Below are 20881 nucleotides of genomic sequence, written 5' to 3' on the forward strand. Positions count from 1 at the left end.
ATAGTGAGTAACACCACACACAACACTGACTTAAAACCCAACGCATAAAAGCCTTGGCTTGTGTTTGTATATCCTGTTACCTCACCTTACGGTCATGTCTGGCTAAACAATTTCTGACTGCTGCTAATGTGTTCATTGTATAATGTGAGCACATGTATTATCTAAAAAAACGTTGGATCTGTATAATTATATACAGTGTTGAAATGTTTCCCACGCAAATATATCACGCATTTTCTTATTTCATAAGAGGTCGCTCGGCTGGTCAAGCCATGCCCTGTGCATGGATAAGCTGCACTTCAAAATCATTGTTTTTACTGTATCCTCAACATGTAATATTATAATAAAAGTCATGTTGTAAATAACTTTGCCTAGAGTCCTATGCCAGAAGTCGGTGGCTCATGGGCCAATCTGGCATTATTGACCTCCAGGTTCTATTGGTCTTAAGGTAAATGTCTTGGGCGGAGCCAGCCTGGCTTTTCCCCTGTTTGACAATTTTAGCTACCTGTGTCCTTTTTGCTGGAGTATAGCACCCTTGTAACCCTTGTGTTTGTAGTCGGTTTCCACTACAACAATGTCCTTGTTGACACTCCATGGCGGGTGGGGAGCAAGGGTGTCGAATATATTTCTTTCATCATGGCTAATGTTCACTGGTTCTCGATCAAAGACAAGAAGACTTCATATTGACACACATAATGCAACATCTTCTGATGAAGATTCTGCACACATTGTTGATTCTTGGCCCCGTTTTCTTGTTGTAGAACTAGTTGATGGTGATCCCCTCAAAATCAACCCCTTTGTAGCTTCCAAATCCATAGAAGGTATATGTGGAAATGTTACAAATGTTACTCGTCTCCGTTCCGGCTCCTTACTTGTGGAATGTGCACGGAGACAACAGTCTCTAAATCTACTCCAAGCTCATCACTTTGCAAATACTGAGATTGTGCACAAAACTCTGAATTCATGTCGAGGCATTGTACGAGATCGTGCAAAATGCCTTTCAGACATGTCTGAGGAGGATATTGTAACAGAACTAAAAAATCAAGGTGTGACTTCTGTGAAGAGATTCACAAGGACAGATTATTAAAACTAGTACTTACCTTTTCACGTTTGCTCTCGCAAAGATTCCATCATCAATCAAAGCAGGGTATTTCAACATCGGAGTGGATGTATGTATACCAAATCCACTCCGTTGTTTCAAATGCCAACAGTTTGGACATGGTGCGAAATCTTGTCGAAACTCGCCCGTTTGTTCCCGCTGCAGTAAGACCCATGGAAGCACAGACTGCACAGATACAATCAAATGTGCAAATTGCAGCGGCGATCACATGTCCTCATATAAATCATGCCCCTGTTATGAGAGACATACAAAGATTCTAAAAATCAAACACACCAACGACATTTCTTTCACAGAAGCAAAAAAATTATTATACCAAGAGTCACCCACCTCTTCTTCTCAGCTGACTTACTCTGCTGCAGTCTCCTCGTCTCCACTCGAAGCCAAACGGCTATTAACTGGGTTTCAGATGAACAGACCATTTTGTTTTCAATAAATTCTGACAAGACCAATGTTTCATCATCAGCTTCACAAACTGTAGTTTCTACAGAACCTCGGCCACAATCTGCACCGCAACCGTCACCTGAACCTGTACCTGGAACTGTACCTTTAACTGAAATGATGACAAGAAAAGAAAAAGAAAAGGAAAAAAGAAAGAATCAAAGGCCCTGAAACACATTGAGGTGCCTTTACCATTGACAGTACCTCTGGAGGTTCATAACTCCTTTGAACCTCTAGATATGGAAGTCACCCCATCTCCGCCAATACAACGGAGAGGGTCTTCCTCCGGCTCACGTTCTCCAGTTGGACCCCCATGAGTTGCTCTGCTACCCTCATACAATGGATTTGTAGAGGACTTCGGAACAATTTTAATGATCTTCAGCTACTAATTCAAGATTTAAAACCATCAACAATTTGCTTACAGGAAACTTTCCTCAAAACCTCCGATAAGTTTGATTTACGACAGGGGATAAAGCAACTGGTGGATCGTCTGTTATGGTGAGGCAGGGCGTCATTCACAGTCCTATTCCTCTCAATGCCCCTCTTCAGGCTGTTGCGTAGCGTGTAACATTAAATATTGTTTTTACATTATGTTCATTGTATGTACCACCTTCGCACTCTCTTCGACAGTCTGATAGTCAAGCACTATATGACCAACTCCCTAAGCCCTGTGTTATCATGGGAGATTTAAATGGCCATAACCCTCTTTGGGGTAGTAATGACACGAATAATATAGGAAAGATACTTGAGGATTTTCTCTTGAATAATGATTTGTGTATTTTCAATGATGGTACTCACACATATCTATATCCTGCAACTGGCACGTTTCTTGTCTAGACCTGTCAGTTGTAGATTCTAATTTACTTCTGGAATTTGAATGGTCAGTCCAAGATGGCCTATGTGTAAGTGACCATTTTCCTACCATTTTACAATCTGTGACACCATCACGATGGAATTTTACTACGGCAAACTGGGCTTTATATGAAACCCTTTGCACTAATCATCTAAAACCTGATGGTTTTCTTGATGTTTCTGAACCTATAAAACATTTTTCTGATATCCTAAATAAAATAGCTGATGAATGTATTCCGAAGTCCTCTTCAAATCCTCACATACGTAAACTATGGTTCAGCAATGATTGCAAACTAGCTAGGAAGGCAAGGGAAAAAGATGAACAATATTTCCGTCGCCATCCTATGGTCCACAATTTAAATAAATTTAAAATATTAAACGCTAAGGCACGGCGTACATTTAAACAAAAAAAGCGTCAGTCTTGGCAAAATTATGTCTCCAAGATAAATCCACGTACGCCGATATCTAAGGTATGGAACATGATTAAGAAATCTTTTCCATTCATGAACTCAATACTGCCCCTGGGCAAGCTCATGACACTGCTTCAGGGTCTGATGATATACATTATCAACTCTTAAAACATTTACAGCAATCCTGTTTAGAAACCCTCTTGATGATATTTGATAAAATCTGGACGTCAGGAGAATTTCCTTCTTCATGGCGTGATGCTATAATAGTTACCATACCTAAACCTGGACGTGATCATACTGATCCTTCCAATTATCGACCAATTTCCTTGACTAGTTGCGTTTGCAAAACCATGGAACGCATGGTCAATAACAGATTAACCTGGTACTTAGAATCCAATAACTTAATCACAAATATCCAATGTGGATTCCGTAAAAATCGCAGTACCATTGACCACTTCGTTCGACTGGAGTCATTCGTTAAGTATGCCATTGTAAATAAGCAACATGCAGTGTCTATCTTTTTCGATCTAGAAAAAAGCATATGACACTACATGGAAGCACGGTATTTTAAAAGATTTACTTGACTTTGGATTGCGAGGACGTTTGCCTCAATATATATCCAAGTTTTTAACTGACAGACAATTTCAAGTCCGCGTGGGTTCTACCCTGTCTGATCATTAAAATCAGGATCATGGTGTCCCACAGGGCAGCATTTTATCTGTAACGTTGTTCAGTATTAAAATAAATAGTCTTTCAAATGATAACTACCAACTGTATACAGAAGCTGTACACTGTCACAGATTAGCGTACGTAGTTGCTGGCATTTTCCTCCATCAGCCCAGCAATGACGACCAAAGTCATAAAGCAACCGTACATCATCCTGCAACATCAACTACTTCATGAAATTGTCACAGCAAATCAAAACGTCAAAGGCTTATGGTCTAAATGATATATCTGTCATATGAACAATCCAACATGAGCCCGGTGCTTTCGGGTGAGTGTATGTCCCCAGCAAACTATGGTGGTCGTAGGAGGCGACTGTCACTTACAGGATCTGGTGGACAGGCTCGGTGTTTGTCAGCTTGCTTTCCCTGGCGGCTTGCATCGTTGCACAGGACACTGGACTGTCAGACTGCCGTTATATAACTGGACTATTGTTGAGTGTTGCGTTAATCCAGACAACCAAACAAATCCAAAGAGGGGAAAGACATAAAGCATATGATCAGCCACGAATGGTCTGCGTACGATGCCAATAAAAAAGTGAGCATGTGAAATACATTAAGCCGTATTTATTAGCCGAGGATATCGGACCGAGTGTCGGGAACTATCATCGCAAGACTGGAATCCGCACCAGAAGACAAGTTATAATTATCGTCCCTGTTTTGCAACAGATCCATCGACAGCGACGCTTCCGTTGGTGCCATACCTTACAGCCATGGAATTTGAGAAAATGGAGCCGAGTGTGGTTTAGCGATGAATCACGATTTCTTTATCACCCGAGATGGAATACAACGTGTTTATCGTCGTCGAAATGAGCGTTTTGCCACACATTGTGTGTATGAATTCGACAATTTCGGTGGCGGTAGTGTCATGGTGTGGGTGGTAAGATCCTACACCAGGAGATCTGATTTGGTTATGGCTCAGGGAAATGTGACAGCAAATCGTTACTTGAATCAAATTCTTCAACCTCACCTTCTTCCAATCATTCACCACCAGAGGGAGCTGTTTCAACAGGCGTGTCCGTGTACGTCAACGTCAAAACACGCCGCAGACACTCAGACAACTGGCCAAAGCGTTACAAACAGAATGGCGCAGAATTCCGCAGGACACAGTTCGTATTCTTATCCAGTCAGTGCCGAGGAGATGCAGAGCCGTGATTGCTGCCCGGGCGGTCACAGGAGATTAAATATATCGACTTTATTAGGTAAAATAAATTAATAAATTAATAATATATAAATACTAAAAATCGACCTGTGCGTTTCTTGTTTTGAAGAGTGTATTTTCCTGTATTCCTAGCGATGAGTTACCCGGATGTTTTAATAGCGACAAAGGCATAATACACGCGTACGCCCTAAATATAGTATTATACAATTCAAAACCACTTCTGGGACACTTTTGTCTGTGTCTCGATAAAAAGAAAATAACAAACGCCTACAATAGTCCTTTTACAATCATAACTATAGTGAGTAACACCACACATAACACTTAATCAAAACCCAACGCATAGTAGCATTGGCTTGTGTCTGTTTATTCTATTCGGTGTTTATTAGGTTTACCTTACGGTCATGTCTGGCTATACACTGTCTGACTGCTTATAATGTGTACATTGTATAATGTGAACACATGTATTATCTATGAATGCTACGAGTTGTGTCGGGTTCATGGGGTTTTATTAACTGATTTTTCAGATACGGCAATATTTGCAAAGGCGAAATTATGTCAATTTCTGCAGATATGAATTATGTACATTCCTCTCTGAATTTGGGTCAATCAACCTTTGCATAGTCCCACGTGGACTGAGAATTTGGGTGTTCCTCTAACTGTGGTGGGCGACCTATGTAGGTGAGTATGGGAAGGGCGAAGTCATGGGCAATATGAAAAAAGTTTCTTTGTGACAATTGTGAGGTAAATTAAAATCCAGGTGTTGCGGATATATGTCACAATGTGTGGGAATACCGTTGTTTGGGTTATGAGATTGTTGTCTTTAACCCATTTGAACACGACACTTTCTTGTCTTCCCACAAAGGATGGTGGGCATTAAAGTCACCAAGGATTATCAAATTTTGCCTACCATTTGAGCTTGTCGCGCGCGTTTGCTCTTCAGTGTTTGTTTCATGAGGAACCATGTGGTATGCGTTAACTACATGTATGCTTGTTCATTGCCTCTAGGCAGTTATAAGGAGATTTCTTGGATTTCCAACATTTGTGTTGGAGGTACTGCTTTCATTGACAAGGGTGATAAGTCCATCCGCCTTGTTACCAGTATTTTTCAGTCCTCTCTGAATTGGGTGTACCCAGCTAATGTGAATTTGGCTTTTTTGCTGAGTTTAGTTCTCGGTATTAGAATGACATGCAACTTTATCACCAGTTTTCTGACTAATGCATTACTGTTGTTAATCAAATCCATGATTACTAAGATAAGCTCTAATTGAGTTGTAGGACGTACCCTGTTTTGGAACTGTTTCTTCGCTCCTTTGTATTTGAGGATGTAGGTGGGTTTGACTCCTGCTTGTCATTTTTATCAACTTCATTTGTAATCTGAGCTTTTTGTTCAACATGAGCTAGTGTTTTCTTTGTCTGATTGATTTGCCTCAGTTTGAATAGTGAAGTCACGGGGTTTAAGTTGTGGGCTTGGGTCATTTTCCCCCTTGCTTTTTGTAGTGATTTTGTGTCTGTGATCATGAGGAGGTGGATCAGAATTGATGAATGGAAATACACTTAATTCAACTCTAGATGTACTTAAAAGTACTTCTCTGGGAAACATTAATGACTTAACACTTATACTCCTTCACCGTTATCTCGAATAAAAGAAAGTCAGTTATTTCTTGTGTGTTAACTAGTTGATCTGTGGGTTATTATTTCTGTCAGTGATCGTTTGTGCTACGAAATCAACTATGGGAGTTTCCTTTGGAGGAGGTGTAGTGTCTTTTATAAACCTCTTATAATTTTGTGTTGCTTTAGATCAACTGTATAAAAATCTTAATTACAACTTTGTCCCCAACCTTGTGGTGGGACTGATCTATTACAAACAAAGCGATAAATTGATATGAGCACACGATAACTCCAAATATCAGATCACGTGACTACCCTTTCAGCCAATCAGCATGAAAGAAACAGTGTAAACTTCAAAGTATGAAATTATTAGAGTATGAACGTTCTTAGGCTGAGGACCAAACTCTATGAACGTCGGAGCTTGCAACAAAGTGAAAATCACTTCTTAAATATACCTTCTGCTTTTCCTCTCATGTCCAGTTCCCTTTTCATCCATTTGATACTTTACATATGAGTGGATAATCAAATCATTGATGAACATAAACTAATCCACATGGTCGTTTCAATTCTAAGGCAATTCCATAATAGATTCAAGCAGTCAGTGATATGCGACTCAAGATTAACATCAAGATGTGTATGGAAATGTGTTTCTCCCCTTGGACAGTTTGGACTTACATATATCCCTAATATATCCCTACTCTGTGCTTTATTTGCTTGTTCTTCGTACCATTATTTGCTCTAGTCTTGTAATAGTAGAGTGGGTGCTTGGCAACTTTATACTGTATGCTTACATTACATATTACAAACGTGTAACACAGTACATAAATGTTGATACATGATACTGCATTATACACTTGATTCAGTATTGGTTGAAGGCTGGTATTATGACGTTCTTGGTGTAGAGCGTCGTCGCAGGGTCTTGTTCATACAGAAATAAATGGGCCTCAACACGAATTTGGGAGTGATCGTTAGCCTATGTTCTCCGAACACTTCGTGATGAGTAAAAAAGAGAAGTATGTTCCTTGCAATAAACGTTAAAATTCGAACAAAACCCGGACGGAATACTACGGACAGTCGGTATTCAGATGCACACATACTTAACCTGTGCTTATAAGGTTACTCGACGGGCGTTTACAACCATCACATTATGAGACACAACTCACTTTGGACATCCAGGAGCATGGACACATCCGGGACACATCAATAGACGAACAATTGATTTTGCATCTTCAAGGAATTTCACCGCATCAATTGACATATGTGATTGCTCATAACAAGAATCTGATTATTATGCACTCAGCACACTCTGAATATAAGCTTTTACAAGGATAACATTCACACAGTGATACTTCAAATAACGAAAATTGAACAATGACTTTGAGTTGACATGGCTCATTGTTATACACAACAGGATTAAAGAGGGGTGTAATTTGAAAGAGAAGACCATGGATCATGATCAGGAGCTGCTCTGTACACATTTTACGAGAGGTATAAATCGCATACACCACAAGCTGATATAGTTCCAGTTACAATGAACTAGGTTGTGAATTGTGACTACTTGTGTCAGAAATAAAGCCAATTCTATCTCAGGAAGCCTCGTGTGTGTTTATTCCCATCATGGATGGAGACGAGATCAAACGTCCTGGTCACTTTTTAATAGACAACAGACTTCGCGTGAACTCCACAGTGACTGCACCTCGGTAAAGGTTGTTTCAAGGATACACCTCAATGTGTCTTGGAAGCCACAGTGCCTGTGGGAACAATATCGATATATCTGGTGGACAGTATATATGGCCACCTGCACACGAGCACATGATTGCCTGGCCAGGGTTCAACAGCTCCCACCAAGGAGTAATTCCATATTATTACCAGTTGAGGTCCATTCTCCTCTGTCCTGATGTGTCCAGGTGGCGGTCTCTCCCAGAGAACTGTTTAATATAACACGCAACGTCAGAGAACAAACAGTGTCAATTGTCCGACGAAGCAGATTACATGGGGCAAAGGGCAAAGGGCCAAATAGAGGTGAAAATTATGTGAATGGATCACTGAAAATCAGTGTTAACGAAAAATGTAAGCGTATATTACCGTACCGGTAGCATGCGCCATGTACACGATTTCAATAAAAAAAAGTTAGTGTTTGTTTTTTCCATGGCCGCACATTAATACTCCTGTCTTGCGAAGGCGGCCTGAAAACAAACCAATCAAGTGATTGAACAGTAAGTCTTGTGACACCTAAGCATATTTGCTGATTTTGTTGAAACTAAAAATTACATTTTGAATTGCGTCTGCTGTGTATAAATGCAGAGATTCTACCTATATGTAAAGGACTCGTTTCCCTTTTACGGGAAATATCCCAAGAACAGTAAATACAAAGATTTAATCCACAGACAATGACGAAAAAATGTCCCGAGAAGGAGATTGCAGCTTGGTCCGAGAACAAAGGTATCACGGCAGGTTATGAGTTCGATTACAACATATAAAAACTTGCATAGTTTTTTATCTCGTGATATTTGTACATCACTGAAGAGAGGACGTGAAAGGACCATGTGCACTAAGGGAAATAAGTTTGTTTGATTGTTGTTTACAGCCGCACACTGCGATATTACAGCTATATGACGGCGGTCTGTAAATAATCGAATCTGGAGAAGACAATCCAGTGATTGACATCACGAGCATCGATCTGTACAAATTGGGATACGATGACGTGTGTTAACCAAGTCTTCGACCCTGACCACCCGATCCCGTTAGGTACCTCTTCCGGCAAGCATGAGTTGCTGGCAACCTTTTCTCTATCTGGATCCTCACGGGTCAGGAGCCCGGTGACATTAATGGCTGCACGAACAACGACACACATGCACGAACGCTACACATGTTAAGTAAAACGTGTTATCTCTGTAAAATACGTGTTAGTAGAACGTTTTGAGGATTTGGCGTATCCAAATAGCTCCATATATGCACTAACCAACCTACATGTACATGTACTAAAATGTCGACCTAGGCGCCCTAGCCTCAGTGGCGTATTTTAAATAAAAAGAATACCATATTTTTAAGTATAACTGAACACACGATTACTATGTTGTCCTGTTATGATGCCGCAATAGTGTCGCAATCCTCTGACAGTCTATCATCAAATGGCGCTTAATAAAAACATGAACACCTTTCGCGACAGTGCGGAAAACACATTTTTACGATGTTAGTGCTACACAAGTGCTGGGAGAAATTCCTCCTGAAACGTAACGTAGTTATACACATCTAAGTCCGCAATCATTGCTTGTCCGAGGTTTCGAAAATTGAAATAATAGCATATTAGGTTATTCCTTCGTGGTGAAAATGACGAGATGTTTAAAAGCAATGTCGGTATGTAGTAGTCCCAATAAATATGTAGTATTCTGTTACGAATAATGTCAATATTATTTCAGAGTGCTAACTGATCATGAGATATATGTCGATAAGTGATCTGTCTTAACCCAGTGCTGTTATAAATTGAAAACATCATAAATTCAAAAAATAAATACACAATGGAGTTACATCGCTGCAAGCGTATATACACCATACAGTAGATGTTCAGTGAGCGTAACGTTTAACACAGTTTGCCAGGGTATTTCACTTCCTCGTTGTTCAACATGGCGGGTGTCAGGATACCCATTGTGGGGCGATAGGAGGATGGATACAGCTGACATGAGGTGAGTAGATCAGATTGGTTTATTACGATGACGAAACATGTTTTATAACTGCGTCATATCATCTTTGCTCCAGGGTCAGATCATCTCTACCCCAGGGTCATATCATCACTGCCCCAGGGACACATCATCTTTACAACAGGGTCATATCATCTCCACACCGGGGTCACATCATCTTTACTTCAGGGTCATATCATCTCTATTCCAGGGTCATATCATCTCTATTCCAGGGTGATATCATCTTTACTACAGGGCAATATCATCTCTATCCCAGGGTAAAATCATCTTTACTTCAGCGTCATATGATCTTTACTACAAGATCATACAATCTTTACTTCAGGGTCATATCATCTCTATCATAGGGTCACATCATCTTTACTTCAGGGTCTTATCATCTCTATCATAGGGTCATGTCATCTTTATTTCAGGGTCATATCTTCTCTATCCCACGGTCACATCATCTTTACTACAGGGTCATAGCATCTGTACCCCAGGGTCGTATCATCACTACCCAAGGGTCATATCGTCTCTGTCCCAGGGCCATATCATCCTTAGTCCAGGGTCAGAACATCTCTACCCCAGAGTCACATCATCTTTACTCCAGGGTCATATTATCTCTAGCCCAGGGTCATATCATCTGTACCCCAGGGTCATATCATCTCACTCCCGGGTCACATCATCTTTATTCCAGGGTCATATCATCTCTACGCCAGGGTCATATCATCTTTACTCCAGGGTCATATCATTCCTACCCCGGGGTCTTATCATCTCTACCCCAGGGTCATGTCATCTCTACTCCAGTGTCACATCTTCTTTACCACAGGGTCATATCATCTTAACTTCAGGATCATATCATCTTTACTTCAGTGTGATATCATCTCTATCCCACAGTCATATCCTCCTTAGTCTAGGGTTAGAACATCTCTACCCCAGGGTCACATCATCTTTATTCCAGGGTCATATCATCTCTACCCCAGGTTGATATCATCTTAACCCCAGTGTCATATTTTCTTTACTGCAGGGTCATATCATGTCTATCCCAGGATCATATCATGTCTACCACAGTGTCATATCATGTCTACTACAGGGTCATATCATCTCTACCCCAGGGTCATATCATGTCTACCACAGGGTCATATCATCTCTACCGGAGAGTTACATGTTCGTTACTACACTGTCATATCATCTCTACGCCAGGGTCATATCATCTCTACCCTGGTGTCATATCATCTCTATCCCAGGGTCATATCATCACTACCCCAGGGTCATATCATCTTTATTCCAGTGTCATATCGTCTCAATCCAAGGGTCATATCATCTTTACTCCAGGGTATCACTACCCCAGGGTCATAACATCTCTAACCCAGGGTCACATCATCTTCACTCCAGGGTCATATCATCTCTAGCCCAGGGTCATATCATCTTTACCCCAGGGTCATATCATCTCCACCCGCGGGATCACATCATCTCTACCCCAGGGTCATATCATCATGTGTACCCCAGGGTCATATCATCTGTACTCCAGGATCATATCATCTTTACTACAGGGTCATATCATCTTTACTACAGGGTCATATCATCTGTACCATTCCATATCATCTCAAACCAATGGCCATATCACCTTTACTAAAGGGTCATATCATATCTACCTAAGAGTCATAACATCTCTACCCCAGGGTCATATCATCTCTACTCCAGGATCATATCATCTTTACTACAGGGTCATATCATCTGTACCATACCATATCATCTGAAACCAATGGCCGTATCACCTTTACTCAAGGGTCATATCATATCTACCTAAGGGTCACACCATCTCTACGCCAGGGTCATATCATCTCTATCCCAGGGTCATATCATCTGTACTCCAGGATCACATCATCTTTACTACAGGGTCATATCATCTGTACCATTCCATATCATCTCAAACCAATGGCCATATCACCTTTACTAAAGGGTCATATCATATCTACCTAAGAGTCATAACATCTCTACCCCAGGGTCATATCATCTCTACTCCAGGATCATATCATCTTTACTACAGGGTCATATCATCTGTACCATACCATATCATCTGAAACCAATGGCCGTATCACCTTTACTCAAGGGTCATATCATATCTACCCCAGTGTCATATCATCTTTACCCCAGTTTGATATCATCTCTTCCACAGGGTCATATCATCTTTACTACAGGGTCATATCATGTCATCCCCAGGGTCACATCATGTCTACCACAGGGTCATATCATCTCTACCGGAGGGTCACATGTTCGTTACTGCACTGTCATATTATCTCTACCCCAGGGTCATATCATCTCTACCCCGGTGTCATATCATCTCTATCCGAGGGCCATATCATCACTACCCCACGGTCACATCATTTCTACGCCAGGGTTATATCATCACTACCCCAGGATCATATCATCTCTACTCCAGGGTCACATCATCTTTATTCCAAGGTCATATCATCTCTACCTGAGGGTCATATCATCTCTACCCCAGGTTGATATCATCTCAACCCCAGTGTCACATCTTCTTTACTGCAGGGTCATATCATGTCTATCCCAGGATCATATCATGTCTACCACAGTGTCATATCATCTCTACTACAGGGTCATTTCATCTCTACCCCAGGGTCATAACATCTCTACCCCAGGGTCACATCATCTTTACTCCAGGGTCATATCATCTCTAGCCCAGGGTCATATCATCTTTACCCCAGGGTCATATCATCTCCACCCGCGGGTCACATCATCTCTACGCCAGGGTCACATCATCTTTATTCCAGGGTCATATATCATCTCTACCTAAGGGTCATAACATTTCTACCCAAGGGTCATATCATCTATATCCCAGGGTCATATCATCTGTACTACAGGGTCATATCATCTGTACCATACCATATCATCTCAAACCAATGGCCATATCACCTTTACTCAAGGGTCATATCATATCTACCCCAGTGTCATATCATCTTTACTCCAGGGTCATATCATATCTACCCCAGTTTGATATCATCTCGTCTACAGGGTCATATAATCATTACTACAGGGTCATATCATGTCTACCCCAGGGTCATATCATGTCTACCACAGGGTCATATCATCTCTACCGGAGGGTCACATGTTTGTTACTGCTCTGTCATATCATCTCTACCCCCGGGTCATATCATCTCTACCCCGGTTTCATATCATCTCTATCCGAGGGTCATATCATCATTACCCCAGGGTCATATCATCTGTACTACAGGGTCATATCATCTCTACCCCAGTGTCATATCATCTCTACCCCAGGGTCACATCATCTTTATTCCAGGGTCATACCAACTCTACTCCAGGGTCATATCATCTTTATTCCAGGGTCATATCATCACTACCCCAGGGTCATTCCATCTTTACTCCAGTGTCATATCGTCTCAATCCAAGGGTCATATCATCTTTACTCCAGGGTCATATCATCTCTACCCCAGGGTCATAACATCTCTACCCCAGGGTCATATCTCTACCCCAGGTTCACATCATCTTTATTCCAGGGTCATATCATCTTTACTCCAGGGTCATAACGTCTTTACTCCAGGATCATATCATCCCTACCTTGGATGTCCCGTGATGCCGACCCCGGGTTCTTGTTATCCCGATCCCAGGTTCATGTGAGCCCTACCTCGGGTTTCCATCGTCCCTACCCCAGAATCCAGGGTCCTTCAGTCGTTACATGTACCTCATATTTACATGTATCATTCATGCTGTGGACCCCGGGGTCCAGTCATTCATACCCGAGGTTCACGTATCCTTACCCCAATATCCAGTCTTGCGTGCCCCTTATAAAGCCAATGATGTCCAATGGCAAGGCACACTGCCTCTCATGAAATGTATGGCATTTCGATATAATATTGAATATTCATTGTAGTTACTTAACTTCGTAAGAGAATCATATTAATTTATTATCTATAATTACATATGATGTGGTACCAAGTTTGCATTTGTGTGTTTGAATTTAAAGTGAACAAACACTTTGCATTTTTAGCCTCAATGCTGCGAGTTTATAATGGGCTCTATGTGTTTCATTGTCCTCTCTCCTCGGTTTACTGCACCATGAACTCGCCCCGATGTTAGGTCTAATTTGTGAATATATACAGGAGGTACATTGTTGGACACGTATTGCTCACTCAGTATATGAACAGGGAGTGTAACGTTAATCATTGTAAAACGTGGGTATTTCACTTCCTGGATGTTCAACGGGGTTGTTGGGATACTGTGTGTCAGTACATCCAGTTTCTGTCAGTGCAGAAAAATACCAAGTCAGTCAGCTGTGAACACGGTTCTTCAGCATCGGACATCAGCTGTCCCTGACACGCACATTTCAGCGCATTTGAATGGATTTAACAACAAGTAAGGTCATCTTGAGCGGGACGGTTTTCGTAGGCATGGATTACCATATGAACTATGATTCTCTTTCTCAGATTGAGGTATCCGGTGAGGTATCCGGTGCCGGATACCCGGATTCCAGGTGACATACTTTCCGGTGAGGTGTCCATGCCGGATACCACAGATCTGGTATCCGGCAAGGTATCTGCCACCGGATACCCGGACGCGTTTTGGGTAAGTGTCCGGTGGTATCCGGCAGGTATCCGGATACCGGAAACTGCATTTTTTTTGCTGTGGGTTGACGAATCATTCCGCCCGAAAGTATCTGGTCCAAACTCTTTCTGAGAAAAATGTTCCACCTACTCAGATAATGCAAATCAGTGGCCATAGAAATGTGCAGAGTGTCAATAACTATTCACAAATTTCTGAAGAGCAGCACAAACACATCAGTACATTGATTGACAGGCCTAGTGATTCTTGCACTTCACAATCACTGCTCTGTGTTCCGACTTGCCAACCGTCGACCGTCTCTGCTCCATCCCAAACTTTCAATGTGACAGCTAGCCAGTCTCGCACACTCAGGTCTATCTTTGCCGGTACAATCACCAATTCTGTGATAAATGTAAATTTTCTAAACCATAGCAGTGACATGTCATCAGACGTGAATCGCCAGTGATAGAAAGTTTGAAAACAGACTGTCATCGGGGGAATCCCTCTGCCTGCGGTCATGTGACGTTGTGACCTTGGCCTTGTCAACGAACGAATAAACTTGTTTTGTTATTGTTTTCGAAACATTACCGCAGTTTCGAAGTTTCGCAGGAAGTTCATTAAAGTAGATTTATTGTGGAAAAAAAGAGCGTTCGGGTGTTTTCTCCATTGGAATTGCTAAAATTTTGATATTATAGATGCACTTGACGATGACTATTTACATGACTTTGTATTCATACGCATGACCTGATTTGAACTCGGGATGCGACGTACGGAGTCAATCAGCTGATTTTTACGTAGGTACAAATGACGAGTAATAAATAAAATACTAAACTCGTGAATAGTTCTGGTATCTGACTCGCTTTCGCTCGTCAGATACCAGAACTATTCACTCGTTTCATAAAATTGGTACTACACGGGAGCTCGTTTAGTATTCTATAATTACTATTCTGAAGTCATACTCTCATATAACCTTATATTGTTCATAGTATCAAAGTTTATTCAACAACATCAAGAACAGCAATTTAAACTACTGAAACACCCAAACACAAGGCTGTTATCAAGCGCTGGTGCAGACGTGATGCATCGTAAAAAACTGTATCGTGATGTCTTCAGAAATACAATTTCTTGCAACATTTATACTACGAGATAGTAAGCCTTAAGCTTACTCACCGGTGGAACGTAGACAATATCGCTAATACAGATATCACGTATTTGAATGTTAATACTAAAGACAACACTCATTATTTTTGCAGTGACGATATAACACTTATACACGTTTATTGGTGACTTTCATCAGTTTTGCTATTAATTTTAATAACTTTGTTTTCACATATACAAGTAGCAATACCCGACTAGCCTGTCATATATACTTATGGGTCAGTTTTCAATCTTGTACTGACTTACTCTGGTGTTCCTGAGGGGAGGTTATTGGCTTGGGTGTTATACCCCGTTTTTCTGGTAATCCTATTATTACTTCATTTTTATCTAATGACACCCTGTTCTCTGGATCACGGCTCCGTGACTATCCATAACAATTAAGATGAACATTCAGATCAAGTACTTGAATGAGTTTGTTTTGACGCCACAGTCAATCAAAGACCAATGCTGTGCGGTTGGATTACACACTTCTACCAGGTCGAACATCGTGGATCTTTTTCTACCTAAAGAGAATCATAGTTCATATGGTAATCCATGCCTACGAAAACCGTCCCGCTCAAGATGACCTTACTTGTTGTTAAATCCATTCAAATGCGCTGAAATGTGCGTGTCAGGGACAGCTGATGTCCGATGCTGAAGAACCGTGTTCACAGCTGACTGACTTGGTATTTCTCTGCACTGACAGAAACTGGATGTACTGACACACAGCTGTTATAGATATTTAACTAAACCCTGATCAAAAAGATGCCCTTCGTTAATCTCTGTGTGGAGTACCGTATATACCTGTGATAACGATACCGGTGGCGATGCTGATGCTGATGGTGGTGGTGATGATAATGATGGTGACGGCGATGATGATGGTGATGATGATGATGATGGTGATGGTGATGGTGATGGTGATGATATGCTGATATCCTTGCATTTAAAAGTGGTGATAAATATTATCTGTGATTGCAAACTTTAACATTTGAAAAATGAAAACACATTAGGTTGATCATATGATCAAGGCCGCTGGCGTTGCCTAGTGGTGAAAGCGTTCGCTCCTCGTGCCGAAAGTCCAGGTTCGATTCTCTACATATCATAGGCACAATGTGGGAATCCCCCGCCGTGATATTGCTGTAATATTGCTAAGGCGGCGTAAAATCCGACTCACTTAAACTCTCATAAATCACTGTGCCATTGCTAACCAAGGTTCTGCAGATGGCACCGGAGTATGTCAAGATTCAACTCTCGGTTGGTCTTCTTCCATTATATCTCACTAGGTGGCGCTACTGGCTTCGCTAGGTCGTTCATTCATCCACAGGGCTGTGTACATGAATGGCGGCATTTTCTAAAAGCGGTTGTCAAGTAGGAGTTTATGTCATGGAAAGTTTACCTCACCCGATTCCAGCAGTCCTGCTTTTATCTGATCCATTGACCTAAGTTTGTGGCTCTGTGACAACACGTACAAAAGAAAGTCTTTGTACAGGAGATGCAATGGGCTAATCATGGCATATCACAGGCTTTTACGGATTGTAAACCGGCCTCGCGATATCTAATCCGCTGTCCGCGCATAGATATTAACCTATCTTCGAGATCTGTCTGAATGAATGGCGTGACAACATTCAGGAAGTACGTTAACGGTTATGTGAAATATTAGAATGATTCCACCACAGAAGCCAAATCTTAAAGTTGTTTGATTCTTCGGTAGCATTTTCAATAAATGTTTTCACGAAAGGTTCCTGAATACATTAATCGAGATTACGCTATCCGCATGGATGACCTATTCCTGCATAGATATATCTAGATCGGTGACGCTAAGCCGGTGACCCGTACCCAGATCCGGACATACCAGTGAAACAGGCACTCACTCACTCACTCACTCACTCACTCTCACTCTGTATCAATCTATCAATCAAACAATCAATCAAAATGGAAATCGAGTGACGGATGCTTGACTCATTGTAAGTCTTTGTACGCCATTGTATCGTTGCTAGTGGTACCAGTTAACGGTTTGGGCTAGACGAAGCATTGACGAAGCAAAGAGTTTAATCAGACGTCTCCTTGGGGGAGACTGGTATCACACCTGTGATCCCTGGCGATAAGAAATATGACATTGCGTACCAGGCCAGCAGTTAGACGTATCAACGTATAATTGTAAATTCTCCTCGGCGTAATATATATCTTGCAGGTGTACGTAAACAGGATGTGTTTAGTAACTTGAGCAGGATGCACAAGTGCACGAAGGGATGGTATTTCAGATGACAAATGAAAGAAGACAGAAAGATTGTGACCCAAATTTAGTGACTGGTGGTCGTGTCGCACAAACGAATTTATATTAAATGTATCCTCGAGAGTCAGTAAGAAACTAGAAATAACTGCCTTTGTTCTGTAAATCTCACCAAGTTTCAGCTTTCGCCTCTTCCTTTGTGGAATGAGGTTTCACATTTGTAAAATGATCTCTGTTATCTGTCTGTACCATCAACTTAACTGCCCTCACCCCCTGCAGTTTTCCCGTCCCATTTTGCCAAGCAGGTGACCCACAAGGAGGAATACGGCCCTCCCTCAGTCCAGACTCATGAGTTATACTGTGCCTACCACAATAAGTTGTGAATACGTAGCCTTGCTGTGGCCAAACATTTTGTAACAATTTGGCAAACTTTGATATGTAAACAGCACATATAATTCAGTTTTATTTCATCTTAACATATCAGTTGAATCCCACTTGACCTTTGAAGATCCGGTTAAGAATAGATTTACAGCAACCCATGCTTGCCGTTATAGGCGACTATGCTTGTCGTAAGAGGCTACTAACGGGATCGGGTGGTCAGGCTCGCTGACTTGGTTGATGCATGTCATCGTATCTCAATTGCGTGGATCGGTGGTCGTGAAATCAATCACTGGATTGTCTGGTCCAGACTCGATTATTTACAGACAACCGTCATATAACTGGAATATTGCTACGTGCGGCGTTACACAAAGAACAACAAAAACGAAAAAAAACGGATACCATAACAATAAATCAAACCAATAGATCGTTTGAGCTAGCTAAATATAAAAAAATAGTCGATAGTCATATTTCCCTCTGTTGGTCGCACGTGAAATATTCTTCATGAATACTGTAAATCATGAAATTAACGCAATAATAAGTCAGCACATTAATGCGAGTATAGAAGAACCCTGGCCTCAAATGCGTCATGAAATTTATGAGAGTAGCCTTGCAAAAATCACTGTAGTCATAAAAACGATTTTTACATATATAAATACATACAGAGGAGATCCTTAGCATTTATCTTTTAAGGAAGAATGTGGGACTTGCTTAATACATATGTATGTAGACATATATGTATGTACATTTGGATGAATATAGATATACCTCCTTAAGATAGTCATCGTAGATGATTGTAGAACGTGCACGAAGAAAATGGAATAATTATGTGAGTAATCGGGTAAATACCACGTTTAGCAATATTCAGCCATGTTGCGATATTGGTTTTCAACATACAAGACGGACCATGAAATTATGACTTGAATTTGGACCTGGCTTTCTAGTGTGATGTAACACCCCATAATCTAATGTAGAAAAAGAGCTAAAAGCAAGAATAAAGATCACGAGATGAAACTTATGTATACATCTGGGCATATATTTGCGTAGTATTACTACGTTAATTCATCAGTATATATGTATTTTGCGCAAAGGGTATTGTAGATCGACGCTTACATGCGCATATAACCTATTCACCAGTGCTGTAATATTTAATTCAGTTGTCTTTTGATACATAAAGATAGGAACATGGAGAGGCTGTCTGAAGAAATATAGACATGCATGGGATCTTTTGGATAGTTGTACTTCACGGTTAGACAAACGCTTAGTCTCTGAAAATACATTATTTTGGTTAAAACGAGAAACTATATTTAAATTTAAAAGGAGCCCAAGTGAGATGGAAATTTCAGCCTAAACCCGTTGAACATCTAGGCTTGTTTCATTTGGGGCTATAGCATTGCAGTAAGGCCTGGGCGGAAGGGAAAATAATTTGGTTCAGAGACTGTGAGACAAACTGCATCACGGTCTGCATCGCCGTCGTGATCTTTAGAGCTACGAAATTAGAGCCATCTGAGACAGCGACTCGACACCTGTTTGCACCCATCAGATACCAGTCACTACTGTCACTACTCCTCTCTCCAAACGAAAAAAACCCCGAAAAATGTAGGAAGTGTATATTTTTAATCCTTCTAATTTACTATTTAGATACATGATTTAACTTAAAAGTAATTATATAGATATCTGTGATGCTGGTACCGTTTTGTCGCCATTGTGTAGCTTTTGTGGATTTATTATGAATATCAAATACATGTCTTGAAATATGGACTTGTAAAAGAGTTCATCAAAGAACCATATGCAGCCATTTAATTGGCGTGTATGGATATATTATCCATTAACTTATACACACTTATTATGGACATATACAGAATTTCATTGTACCTTATTATTAAAAACATTACCCGTGAAGATCCGGGTTAGAATAGGCCTTCAACAACCCATGCTTGTTCGAAGGCGACTAACATGATCGGGTGGTTAAGCTCGGTGACTTGGTTGATGCATGTCATCGTATCCCAATTGCGTAGATCGGTGCTCTTGCTGATGATAACTGGATTGTCTGGTCCAGACGTGATTATTTACGAACCACCGTCATATAGCTGGTATATTGCTGAGTGCTGCTTTAAACAACAAACAAACAAAATCTATTATTAAACACCTTCCAACAATGAGAAATTAAACTTATATTTCTGTATATTCTGTTATATTTATAACATAATTTGATTCATAATTTAATTATTGCGTTGCTTTCCTCCCTGTCATTCAATGTACATGTTCAACCCCCTAAACTTTTAATATTTCATTTCCACAAATGGATACGGTAATGAGTTGCCTAGCTAGATCTCTCGTTACCTACTCACACGAACAGATTAAAATAATGTGTTTTACTATCATATTTCTGTTTATCTAATTCATAAAACGAAATTGATAATTCATTTATCACAGTACAGATCATATTCGTTTATATCACTATCTTATGCTAAGGTTTTATTGTAGAAATTATAATTAATTCAAAATGTAGAAAGATACACAATTTGCAATTATTTATTAAACTGTACAAAGTATAATATAATGAACAGAA

General features: G+C 40.7%; 2 protein-coding genes across 9 annotated transcripts in view; both read left to right on the top strand.

Moving 5' to 3' along the window:
* LOC124151046 (multiple epidermal growth factor-like domains protein 10) overlaps positions 1–20881 on the top strand; it is a 192372-nt gene that overhangs the window by 84442 nt on the left and 87049 nt on the right. The window lies entirely within an intron of this gene.
* LOC124128987 (receptor-type tyrosine-protein phosphatase epsilon-like) overlaps positions 1–20881 on the top strand; it is a 116684-nt gene that overhangs the window by 66442 nt on the left and 29361 nt on the right. Inside the window, exon 1 of one of the 8 annotated variants that reach the window (XM_048399915.1) lies at positions 9909–9992. The exons of the other annotated variants lie outside the window; for them this stretch is intronic. The gene's annotated coding sequence lies outside the window, so the exon portion shown is untranslated. Of the gene's footprint in view, positions 1–9908; positions 9993–20881 lie in introns of those variants that run through there. 8 annotated transcript variants of the gene reach the window in all.

Source organism: Haliotis rufescens, unplaced genomic scaffold (assembly GCF_023055435.1).
Source record: "Haliotis rufescens isolate VD_foot unplaced genomic scaffold, xgHalRufe1.0.p SCAF_2, whole genome shotgun sequence".
Classification (NCBI taxonomy): domain Eukaryota; kingdom Metazoa; phylum Mollusca; class Gastropoda; order Lepetellida; family Haliotidae; genus Haliotis; species Haliotis rufescens.